Here is a 13,379-nt window from a genome sequence, read left to right on the forward strand (position 1 = left end):
CCATTCGCTCTCCCAGGGACTCTGCTCAAAAGGCTCCCGCGCTCTCCAGGAAACACTACTATTGGCGGAGCCAGCTCCCAATCACAGCTCTTATTGGTCCCTTGCCTTACGTAATGTACGTGAGCGTCGGCCCCCTCCTCGGCGCTGATTGGAAGGGCGTTGGGGCAATCCTCTGCTCGATTGGTGGAGGGCGTGTCTGTGGGCGGGGCCCTGTGGTCCGGGAAGAACTTAACGCTGATTGGCCAGGGGCTTCGTTTTAAAATTTAAAGAGGTGGTGCTGGGATGGCGTCTCATCAAGTTCCCTCCTTGGGAAGGTGTGCCTTTGGGCGATGGTGCGCAGGTGCGCGGCGGCCCGCCGGGATTCCGACTGGGTTGAAGCCACCCTGGACTTCCTATGGGGTTAGAATCAAATGTGAGGACTTTAATTTTCTGTAATTTAAGTAAAGTTATTAAAATAGAGAAGTTCACTCCCTTTGGCCAAGTTAACTTAGAGGGGTTTCTTTGAATGAAGTAATCAGATCCGTAGAGTTGCTTTAACTTAAGTAAAATTGGAAACAACTCGAATGGGAATGGCACCCTAGGAGAAAGAACGTCGTGTGTAGCTTTTTTAAATAATGTTTTTTTTATAATGTTACATTAAAAAAAAAAAAGAGTATATGTAACAGCACATGCAGTGAGATCTCCGAATTTTCTGTCTATTTGTATATTTCTAAACTGTTAGGTTAATGCTGTGCACGAAACTTGTCTGCTATTGTCTTTGGGTGATAAAATTATGATGATTTTTTTAAAATTTCATTTACACTTTCTGAATTTTCTAAGTTTTCTACAAGTCTGTATTTCTGTTACATTTACAGTGGGGGGAATATCCTTAATGAATACAAAGAATCATCTTGTTGCAAATTGAAGACTCCTCAACTTTCCAGTCTTCTTACAGACTTGTCGGGGGGTGGGTTCGTCGCTTTCCTGAGTGGGAAGTGTAGGCATAAGTGCATGCATTCCATTTTGTTTGCATTGTTTGTATGATAACTTAGCACATGGACTCCAGCCACCTCTTAAAAGTTTTGCTTTATTTTCTAAACCGTGAGTTCCGAGAGGGCAAGAACTGTGTTTTATCTGTTTCGGTATCCTTCCTGCCCAGCAGAGTAGCCATAAATTATATTTTTTTAATTGAATTGTCTTAGGTTATTCAGCATCTCTTTCCCAGAAGGATTTAGACTTCGTGCACGTACAGGTAAATCACCACCAGGGGGCGGTAGCAGCCACCTTTCAATGAAGGGCTCTGATGCCTATACATCCCACTCCACAATGAAACCTCTTCCCTCCCCCCAACCCCCCGCAACTGCTTGTCCTTAGTTTGGGAACTTATCATAGTTGGGCCTCCCATGGAGACAAATGTCCTTGGGGTGAAGGGTCCCATTCTTTTTTTTTTTTTTTAATATATTTTTTATTTCAGAGAGGAAGGGAGAGGGAGAGAGAGATAGAAACATCCATAATGAGAGAGAATCATTGATTGGCTGCTGCCTGCAGGCCCCCCACTGGGAATGGAGCCAGAAACCTCAGCATGTGCCCTGACTGGGAATCGAACTCGGGACCCTTCAGTCCACAGGCCAACGCTTTATCCACTGAGTCGAACCAGCTAGGACCCATTCTTTAGTGGAAGGATGCTTCCCTCTCTCCCCAATAAAAAAAAAAAAGGGGGAAGATACATATTTCCCGCACCTAGTGCGACAGGCATGATTGCATGCACCCCTCACAGCAATTCTGCAGGGCAGGCATTATACCCTCCCTTTTACAGATGAGGAAACTGAGGCTCAGAGGGCCCCTCACAGCTAGGAAGAGGGAGCCCTAAGCTCTGCACTGATTCTCGAAAGAGAGGTGAGGACAGCCCCTCCCCAGGATGGAGCAGACAACTTCCTTGGGCAATGGAGGGCCAGGCCAGGCTAGCCCACATCCAGCAAGCCTCTGAGCCCTGAGAATGCCCCTCGTCTTTCTTTTCTTTTTTTAAAATATATTTTTATTGATTTCAGACAGGAAGGGAAAGGGAGAGAGAGATGGAAACATCAATGATGATGCCCGCTGGTCAGCGTTGCTCAGTGGTTGAGCATCGACCTGTGAACCAGGAGGTCAGGGTTTGATTCCCAATCAGGGCACATGCCCGGGTTGCCAGCTCAAACCCCAGTGGGGGGTGTGCAGGAGGCAGCTGATCAATGATTCTCTCTCATCATTGATGTTTCTATCTCTCTCTCCCTCTCCCTTCCTCTCTGAAATCAATAAAAATATAAATAAATAAAAAAGAAAGAAAGAAATATCGCCGTGGCTGGTTTGGCTCAGTGGATAGAGTGTCAGTCTGCAGACTGAAGGGTCCCGGGTTCGATTCCGGTCAAGGGCACATGCATGGGTTGGAGGCTTGATCCCCAGTAGGAGGCGTGCAGGAGGCAGCCAATCAATGATTCTCTCTCATCATTGATGTTTCTTTCTCTCCCTCTCCCTTCATCTCTGCAATCAATAAAAATATATTAAAAAGCAAAAAAAAAAAAAAAAGAAAGAAAAAGAAAGAAACATCAATTGTGAGAATCATTGATTGGCTGCCTCCTGCACGCCTCCCACTGGGAATCCAGCCCATGACCTTCTGGTTCATAGGTCAGTGCTCAACCACTGAGCCACGCCAGCAGGGTGCCCCCTCCTCTTTCTTTAATGGGGTGATAACCCACTCTGCTTAGGGCCAGGACCAGCTCCATCACTTGCAGGGCCCAGGGCAAAGTGAAAACGGGGACCCCTTGTTAAAAAAATGTTAAATGCCAGCAAAGCATTGACCCTAATAGAGCAGTGAGAGAAATAATGACATCACAATAGCTCCCCTCTTGGGGCGATTACTTCGCATTATACTCTGTCTCTTTATTTTTTTTATTTTTTTAATATATTTTATTGATATTTCACAGAGAGGAAGGGAGAGGGATAGAGAGCTAGAAACATCGATGAGAGAGAAACATCGATCAGCTGCCTCCTGCACAGCCCCCACCGGGGATGTGCCCGCAACCAAGGCACATGCCCTTAACTGGAATCGAACCTGGGACCCTTCAGTCCGCAGGCTGACGCTCTATCCACTGAGCCAAACCGGTTTCGGCTATACTCTGTCTCTTTAAATATTTCTTTTCATCTTCCTGGGGTTGTTTGTCTCCGTGTGTTTTCATCTCTACAATGAGGAGGCTGGACTAGACCAGTCCTTATTAACCCAGGTTACACATTGGAGGCATCTGGAGACTTTAAATAACACTCAAAGCTGGCCCAACCCCAAAGGTTCTAACAGAACTGGATTTGGGGGGGAGGGTGTTGGGCACATGAGTCAACTCCCTCCAGTTCTAGGACTCTGGCTTCAGTTTGGGGGGACGATGACAATGAAGATGTTCTTCCCTTCCTTTATTTTGTTTTTTTTAAATATATTTTTATTGATTTCAGAGAGGAAGGGAGAGAGAGAGAGAAACATCAATGATGAGAGAGAATCATGGATCAGCCAGCTCCTGCATGCTCCCCACTGGGGATGGAGCCCACAACCAGAGTCCAAGCTCTCAGGCCTGCGCCCCTGGGGGAAGCTATGCACGTGGGGCAGGATTTCTGGGCACAAAGAGACAAGAGTGGCTTCTCTGTCCACCTGGGGACTCCCGGCTCGCCTGGCTTCCTTGATGGAGCCACAGCCACGTGTAGGAAGCTGCTACAGAGAAGCAAGCAAAAAGGAAGAGAATGTTTACCACACACTGTCTGGGGGTCTGGCATTGCAGTAAAAGCATCCATACTTAATCTTCCCAAAACCCTTTTGGGTCTTTTTTTGTTTTTTAATCCCCATTTTTACAGCTCAGAGAGGTTAAGTTGCTGGAGGCACAGGGCGAGGTTCAGAGATAGGGACCAGAATGTAGCACCCTAGCTGGTTTGGCTCAGTGGATAGAGTGTCGGCCTGCAGACTGAAGGGTCCTGGGTTTGATTCCGGTCAAGGGCACATGCCCCGGTTGTGGGCTTGATCCCCAGTAGGGGGTGTGCAGGAGGCAGCCGATCAATGATTCTCTCTCATCATTGATGTTTCTATCTCTCCCTCTCCCTTCCTCTCTGAAATCAATAAAAATATACATTTTTAAAAACATTTTAAAAAAATGTATGGAGGCCCTAGCCAGTTTGGCTCAGTGAATAGAGCCTTGGCCTGCAGATTGAAGGATCTTGGGTTCAATTCCCATCAAGGGCACATGCCCAGATTTGTGTGGGGCATGATCCCCAGTGTGGGGCATGCAGGAGGCAGCCGATCAATGATTCTCTCTCATCATTGATGTTTCTCTCTCTCTCTCTCCCTCTCCCTTCCTCTCTGAAATCAATCCTATATAATAAAAGGCTAATATGCAAATCAACCGAATGGCTGAACAACTGGTCACTATGATGCGCACTGACCGCCAAGGGGCAGATGCTCAACGCAAGAGCTGCCCCCTGGTGGTCAGTGTGCTCCCACAGGGGGAGCGCTGGAGAGCCCAGGGCCTGTGGCGGGAGCCTCTCCAGCCTCTGCAGCAGTGCTAAGGATGCCTGGCTGATAGCTTAGGCCCACTCCCCTGAGCCATCAGTCGGACAGCCCCTGAGGGCTCCTGGACTGTGAGAGGGTGTAGGCCCAGCTGAGGAATCCCTCCTCCCCCACACACAAGTGCACGAATTTCGTGCACCAAGCCTCTAGTAAAAATATATTTTAAAAAAAATCAATTTAGAAAAAAAAAGGAGCTATGACTCTTCTAAGCTTTAAAAGAAAAAAAAATGTAGGGAGAAGGCTGGGCAGCGCTTGCTTACCTCTTCCCCCCTCTCCTCCTCTCGCCCCCCCCTCCCCGCCCCACCGCTCCCCCATCTCTGATCCTGTTAGCCTGAGGCCTAGGAGCTACTGCCTCTTCCCACACTCCACTCCACGCCCACCGGCCAGCCGTGTTCCCCTGCAAACTAAGCAATCCCAGAGCCAGCAGAACTGCCCTCCCTTTTCTGTCTGGGAGAGCCAAACCGTGGCTGCAGCCAGTGAGGCGTGGCCCAAGCCTGCCTTATCAGGACGACACCGAGCCCAGCAACCCCTCACCTGGGCCCTGGGGAAATGGCCCGGAACACTGGGTCCATTCACTGACGTGGGAACCCAAGGACGAAAGGAAGGTCCCGGGGAGGCAGCCCAGGCCCCTTGAGGAAGCCCAGGAGGAGCTGGAGCAGAGGCAGATGGGGCCCGGCCGCTGAGCAGGGCTGCGAGCAAACCCTGTAACATCTGGAGATTTCATGAAAAGAAACCCTGAGGTCTGGCTTCTCTGGAACCCTCAAGAGTGTCTGGCCGGCCCCTGGGACCTTATTTCCAAATGGAAACATCAGGCTCCGTGCTGTCCGTCCATCCGTTGTCTGCTGTGAGCCCTTCCATCCGCTCACTTCAGGCCCTAATTTGCCTGCCCGGCCCTTGAAGGCATTTGCGTTTGCCTAAAACTCCCCAAAGTGTTATTTGCATTAATCAGATCAGACAAATGAGAGCTGGACTTCTTCCAAGCCAGCCCTCGGGCCCCTAGGAAACTTAAAATCTCCGAAGAAGAAAATTTATTTCTGGATGCTCCCAGAGTTCAGTGGGTAGGATCCCCTTGGCCCCAGGCCCCCATGATTTAAAATATATATATATTTTATTACTGATTTCAGAGAGGGAGAGAGAGAGAGAAACATCAATGATGAGCCCAGCCGGTGTGGCTCACTGGTTGAACATCGACCTATGAACCAGGAGATCACGGTTCGATTCCCAGTCAGGGCACATGCCCAGGTTGTGGGCTTGATCCCCAGTGTGGGGCGTGCAGGAGGCAGCCGATCCATGATTCTCTCTCATCATGGATATTTCTATCTCTCTCTCCCTCTTCCTTCCTCTCTGAACTCAATAAAAACATATTTTTTTAAAAAAATGTATGGAGGCCCTAGCCGGTTTGGCTCAGTGAATAGAGCCTCGGCCTGCAGATTGAAGGGTCTTGGGTTCAATTCCCATCAAGGGCACATGCCCAGATTTGTGGGCATGATCCCCAGTGTGGGGCATGCAGGAGGCAGCCAATCCATGATTCTCTCTCATCATGGATGTTTCTATCTCTCTCTCCCTCTTCCTTCCTCTCTGAACTCAATAAAAATATATATATATATATATATATATATATAAAGAAACATCCATGATGAGAGAGAATCATGGATCGGCTGCCTTTTGCATGCTCCCTCCTGGGGATCGAGCCCACAACCCGGGCATGTGCCCTGACCGGAAATCGAACCGTGACCTCCTGGTTCACCCCATGATTCTTTGATCCTCAAGATTCCCAGAGACTAAGTGCCGTGGGTATAGGCGAGAAAAGAGAGAGAGGAAAAAGAAAAGCCAGGCGCACCCATAGGTAGACTCAGAGCAGAGAGAACTCTCCCAATCCCTGAGCCACATGATACTTAGCGGCCTTGTCCAAACACTGCTCTCTGACTCACTGTCTGGATCACACTGAGGGGATGAAACTGGATGCGGCCTGGAGCCCCGCCATCTGCCCGCAGCACAGGGGGAGAGGGAGGGGCAGGTGTCCGTGCCCAGTGACGCCATGCGTTCCAGCTCACCCGGCCCAACCTTCTCCTGAGCCACCTGGCCACGTGCCTGCCTTCCTCTTGGACTTGAACCAGGAACTTGACTGTCCAGGTACCTGTGAGCTCAGCAGCCAGCCGTCCTGAAACTCGGGTGTCAGCGGGTGGCTTCGACGCAGAAAATAATAACCTAGTTATAGTCAACGAAGGTTAGATGGTGCTTACCATGTGCCAAGCACTGTGCTAAGAATTATAGTGCCCGGCCAGCGTGGCTCAGCGGTTGAGCATCGACCTAGGAACCAGCAGGTCACGGTTCGATTCCCGGTCAGGGCGCATGTCCAGGTTTCGGGCTTAATCCCCAGTGTGGGGCGGGCAGGAGGCAGCAGATCAGTGATTCTCTGTCATCATTGATATTTCTATCTCTCTCCCTCCCTCTCCCTCTCTGATATCAATAAAAATATGTTTTAAAAACATACTAATGCCCTGACCGGTTTGGCTTAGTGGATAGAGCATTGGCCTGCGGACTCAAGGGTCCCGGGTTCGATTCCGGTCGGGGGCATGTACCTTGGTTGCGGGCACATCCCCAGTAGGGAGTGTGCAGGAGGCAGCTGATTGATGTTTCTCTCACATCGATGTCTCTAACTCTCTCTCCCTCTCCCTTCCTCTCTGTAAAAAATCAATAAAATACATTTTAAAAAAATAAAAATAAAAACATACTAATAAAATAAAATGTAGGAGTGAGGCCCTTAGCCCAGCAGCATGGAATCACGGCAAAGGCAGACCCTCAGGCCCATCCCACAGCTGCCACATCAGAATCTGCGTCTAATACCGGCCCCAGGCACGCGAACACACACTGGAGTTGGAGAAACACCACAATAAATGGCATGACTCGTCGCCTGGCGACAGGCATCTTGGGGAATATATTTCTTAAATATATTTTTTATTTTATTGATTTCAGAGAGGAAGGGAGAGGGAGAGAGAGAGAGAGAGAGAGAGAGAGAGAGAAACATCAACGATGAGAGAGAATCATGGATCAGCTGCCTCCTGCACGCCCCCTACTGGGGATCAAGCCTGCAACCCAGGCATGTGCCCTTGACCAAAATCAAACCCGGGACCCTTCAGTCCACAGGCCGACGCTCTACCCACTGAGCCAAACCAGCTAGGGCGGAAGGCGATATTTATTTGATGGTCCTCACCCCATGCCTTCCCCTTCCCTCCCCACCCCACCCTCCTCTCTCTACCCCCCTGGGTGGGCAGGTGGTTGGGAACAGGGCTGGCTGCTGTCCCCAGCGATAGTCTCAGCTGGCTGCCTCCCCTCCCCCGCAGATCTCCCTTATCTTGGCCATCGAATCTCTGCTGCCATGCCACCCCCCAACCCCCACCCCCACCAAGGTCACCTCCAGGGCTTGCTCACTGCACAGCCTCCTTCTGCTTGGCCTGAACATGGGGGAGGGTTTTAAAGAGCCAGGTCCTTGCCTGGAGTCCTCCCCTTCCCACCCCAGGGAACCCAGTCAGGGGGATGTGGGGGAGGGGAAGGGACCATGGGCTTGGGACCAGAAGAGGCATTCGCTGGGAACCTTGGGCCAGTCACGTCCTCTTTCTGGGCCTCAGTTTCCTCATCTGGAAAGAGGGGGGCGGGAGCAGACACGCCCCGAGATCCTTGCCTTCTAGGAAGGGGTGTCCTGCATGGAGTGTTGGAGTGTCGGGTTTGTGACAGGCGTCTCTGTGAGCATTTTTTTTTTTCGTTCACTAGAAATACTGGCAGCCCTGTCCCCAGCCACGAAGGAGTCCCGCTGACCGTTCCGCTGAGAGGGGGAAGAGAAGACCAAGATGGAACCAATAGCTGGGGAGAGAGGGGGACAGCGGAGGCGGGAGCAGGGATCCCGGGGTTTGGTTTTGACAGGGCACAGACTCACGCAGCTTCTGAAATGGGATGTCTTGGCCCTGGCTGGTAGCTCAGTTAGAGCATCATCCCGGTACGCCAAGGTTTCAGGGTAGATGCCTGGTCAGGGCACATAAAAGAAGCAACCAGCCCGGCCGGTGTGGTTCAGTGGTTGAGCATCAACCTATGAACCAGGAGGTCACGGTTCGATTCCTGGTCAGGGCACATGCCCGGGTTTCGGGCTCCATCCCCAGTAGGGGGCGTGCAGGAGGCAGCCAATCCATGATTCTCTCTCATCATTGATGTTTCTCTCTCTCTCTCACTCTCCTTTTCTCTCTGAAATCAATAAAACTATATTTTTTAAAAAGCAACGAATAAATGCATCAATAAGTGGAACAACAAATCTCTGTCTCTCCCTTCCTTCCTTTCTCTTTAAAATCAATAAAAATGTGTATTTTAAAAAAGAAAAGGGCCGAAACCGGATTGGCTCAGTGGATAGAGCATCAGCCTGCGGACTGAAGGGTCCCGGGTTCGATTCCGGTCAAGGGCATGTACCTTGGTTGCGGGCACATCCCCAGTAGGGGGTGTGCAAGAGGCAGCTGATCGATGTTTCTCTCTCATCGATGTTTCTAGCTCTCTATCCCCCTCCCTTCCTCTCTGTAAAAAGTCAATAAAATATATTTAAAAAGAAAAGAAAAGCGGTCCCTGCAACAGCAGCATTGGCATTGCCTGGGACTTGTTAGGAAGGCAGCCACGGGGCCCCTCGCCAGGCCTGCAGAAGCCGGACCTGCAGTTTCACAAGATCCCTGACGTTTGCGATGCTTGTGACTCTTGGGAGAGGGCAGAGGGGGGAGGGAGGGGGAGCAAAGGACACAGCTAGCCCGGGCCCTGGCATCCTAGAAGCTTCTGCTGGGACCCAGCTACCAGGCTGGGAGCGACCTACGCCCTGTGGCCCATGGCCGGCCCGTGTCCAGAGGGAAGCACCCGAAACCGGAGCGCTGCGGGGCTGGGCAGGACACGGGTCCCCTGATGGGTGGGGACCATACACACGGGCCTCTGTTTGTGCATACACAGGCCCAGGTGGGGAGGGAGCCCAGTTACAGAGCGGCCAGTCCTGGGCACCCTGAACCCCCCGGGAAGGCGGGACCCTCACGGCGGCTTGGCCCCCCGGCCCCTCACCAGGTGTGGAGGCTGCTGACGGGGTCTCAGGTCCCTTCAGCCACAAAGAGGCCTCCCTGGTGGGCAGGCAGGTGGCACTCAGCTGTCACGCTAGGGTGACCAGACGTCCCATTAGCCCAGGGCAGCCGTGTTTACACCTGCTGCCCTGGTGTAATTATTAATAATGCCCCCTCTCACTCTGATTTGGATGACACATTACAGGGTCACCCTGCGATAGCCCAAGTTTGACCCCCCAGAACCAGAGGAGGGTGACTCTGAAGGGGGCTGGTCCAGGAGTCGGGAGCTGACTCCTGGGGGCCTTAGGCAAATCCTCTCTGGCTGCAGCTGCCTCGTCTCAATGGAAGAGGTTGGCCTAGCTGGTGTGGCTCAGTGATTGAGCATCAACCTATGAACCAGGAGGTCGCGGTTTAATTCCTGGACAGGGCACAAGCCTGGCTTGTAGGCTTGATTCCTAGTAAGGGGCGTGCAGGAGGCAGCTAATCAATGATTCTCTCTCATCATTGATGTTTCTCTCTCCCTCTCCCTTCCTCTCTGAAATCAATAAAAATTTATTTTAAAAAATAAAACATATATACATATATATATATATATATATATATATATATATATATATATAAAAATAAAGAGGTTGATCAGATGTGCCCTTCTAGTGGGGAGTTAATGAACGTGAGACGTGGGTCCGTGGGGTGTCCATGGATGGGGGAGGACCTGGATCCTTCCCCAGCGGCTCTGACTCCATGGCCTCTGGGGACCCCACATTCTGCTGGTCCTTCTTCCAGGACCTGGTCTCTGTGCCCACAGCTCACAGGGGCCCTTGGCTTGTCTCCCTGCCTGTCCCCGCCTGTCACCCTGCCTTCTCCACCCAGGGGGACCCTCCTTTAACCCGCACTTCCTCACTGGGTGATGCTGGAGACACATAACGTCATAACCTGCAACTGTGTCACCACCTACCCCCCTGGGACAGCAATGCCAATCTCGCAGGATTAGGGAGATGTTCACACAGGGCTTGGCTCCTAACAGGAACTCACCGAGGTATTACTTTGTCTTGTTTGTTTGTTTTAATATATTTTTATTGATTTCAGAGAGGAAGGGAGAGGGAGAGAGAGAGAAACATCAATGATGAGAGAGAATCATCCATCAACCGCCTCCTGCATTCGTCCTACTGGGGCTCAAGCCCACAACCTGGGCATGTGCCCTGACTGGGAATCCAACCGTGACCTCCAGGTTCAGAGGTCAATGCTCAACCACTGAGCCACGCCGACCAGGCCCCAAGGTATTACTAAGCCACCTGGTTCCCATCTTCATGTGAATGCATCCTGTCTCTCCATCTCAAGGCGAACCACCTGCTGGCTGGCGTGGGACCTAAAGGAGGGTGTTTAGGAGTGCCCGAAGGTCACGAAGGTCATGCCCGGTCACACTGTGCACCGGGAAGGTTCTGTGAACGCTCCCATTCCTCAGCCCCGCCTCATGGGCAGCATGTTCCATCTGTCATCTGACTAATGCGTGGGTGAAGCAATGTGGACACGTTAATCCCATAGCTCAGTAATCTTTACTCTCACAACAATGTCATGTTATTAACCTTTCTTCCCTCACTTGCTCCTTTAGTCTTGAGTTTGGGGGCTTTGTGCCAGCAGAAAAGGTGTCCGCTCTGCAGGCTGACACTTGTCTAGCTGCCTGTCCCTTCTGGGCCCCAATTCCTCTTTTCTTTTCTGTTTTTTTTTTTTTTTTTTAATTTATTTTTATTGATTTCAGAGAGAAAGGGAGAGGGAGAGAGAGATAGAAACATCAATGATGAAAGAGAATCATTGATTGGGGGCCTCCTGCATGCCCCACACTGGGGTTCGAGCCCACAACCTGGGCGTGTGCCCTGTCCGGGAATCGAACCGTGACCTCCTGGTTCAGAGGTTGATGCTCAACCACTGAGCCACACCAGCTGACCACTCAAATTCCTCTTTTCAACCAAGGGATAATTGTCCCCAAGTCACAAACTCGTCGGGGTTTTATATGAGGTGGTACAAGGATCCATACAGGATAGGCCTCAATAAATGTAGGTTTCATTGCCTTTTAACCTGTTATCTTTCCTCTTGCTGAGAAAATATAACTTTCTGTGGGATAAAATAAGGAAGCAAGCAAGAGTTTCTATTGCCGCATAACAAGTAATCCACAAAATTCAGCATCTTAAAACAATCAGTTTTTCGTTCATGGTTTCGTGGGTCGGAAATTTGGAAAGGCTTACCTGGGCAGGTCTTGCTGGGGGTTTCCCAGGCAGTTGTTGGATGGGGCTGCCATCATCCGAAGGCTCGACTGGGCTGGATGTCCAAGAAGACGCACTCACTCGGCTGGCAGCTGATACTGGTTGTTGGCTGGGAGCTCCACCTGGGACTGTCAACGGGACCATCTACAGGTGCCTGTGCAGCATCGGGGGTGTTGCATTTCTTACATGGGGGCTGACTTCCCCACCAGAGCAAGCATCTCAAGGGGCCAGGCCAAAGCTGCGTGGCCTCTGAGACCTGGTTTTAGAAGTCACGTGATATCACTTCTGCCACACTCTATTTCTGGGAGCCTGCCCAGATCCGAGAGGAGACATAGACCGACTTCTCTATGGAAGGAGTAGCTTGCATGTAGATTAGCAGGTGGGATGGAAGATGCCGGAAGATGCCGAGGTCATCTTGGGGAAATAGAACATGACATTCCCCCTTCACAAATTTGTTATGTAAATTGGGGCTTTTATCAGTTAAGATTCTCGCTCATGACCTCCAGAGGCTGGCTCTGGTTAGCTTAAGCAAACGTTTTGGGAAGGCCTCGTCCACCAAAGGTCACTGCCACCAAGCCAACAGGAGTCCCCCATCTGGAGAGACTTAATTCATGTGAAGGGTCTGCAAATCCAGGAAATGAAGCCTCCACAGGAAGCTGAAAGTGTGCTCCCCTCAGACAAAGGGGAGGCCCACTAACACAGAGCACATGCCTGCCCTGGTCCCTGATTGGTCCATTTAAATGCAAATGAAGGACCCAAATTTGCATAGTTTGACTGGCCCAATGCGCACTGTCCTAATTGGTCAGAATCTTGAGTCCTGACTGGTCATTATGGAGCCGCTCTCACTGATCAGTAAAGATGCAAATGAGGGTGAAGCTGTGCAGCTCCAATTGGATGAGGCAGGTCTCAGCCCATTGGTCGAAATACAATCCCAGGAGCACCTTTATAAGGGTCAGCTCCGACAGCAGGTGCAGGAGGCCTGGCGGCCCCGTGCAGGGTGCATGAGGGGTCCCTGTACACAACAGCTGTTAGACTCTGATTATGAATTTGGGTCCAGTTACCCACAAGGCGTCCTTGCTGACAGGTATATTCCTTGTGGGGTCAACAAGCCTTTAGGGTTCACAGAGCTGATAGAGGCTGCAAGGCCAGGATTGGAGAACAGGTGAAACCCAGGAGTTCTGGAGGCCTGGGCAGGAGGTACCCCCACCAAGGAGAAAGCATAGGAGCAGAGCCCAGCCTGGCCGGTGTGGCTCAGTGGCTGAGCATCCACCTGTGAACCAGGAGGTCACGATTTGATTCATGGCCAGGGCACATGGCCAAGTTGTGGGCTCAATCCCTAGTGGGGGGCATGCAGGAGGCAGCAGATTCATGTTTCTCTCTCATCATTGGTGTTTCTGTCTCTCTCACCTCTCCCTTCCTCTCTGAAATCAATAAAAATATATTTTTTAAAAATAAAACTTATTTAAAAAAAGAGGTTGAGCCCTGACCGGT

Source organism: Cnephaeus nilssonii (assembly GCF_951640355.1).
Source record: "Cnephaeus nilssonii genome assembly, chromosome: 24".
NCBI classification, from domain to species: Eukaryota; Metazoa; Chordata; class Mammalia; order Chiroptera; family Vespertilionidae; genus Cnephaeus; species Cnephaeus nilssonii.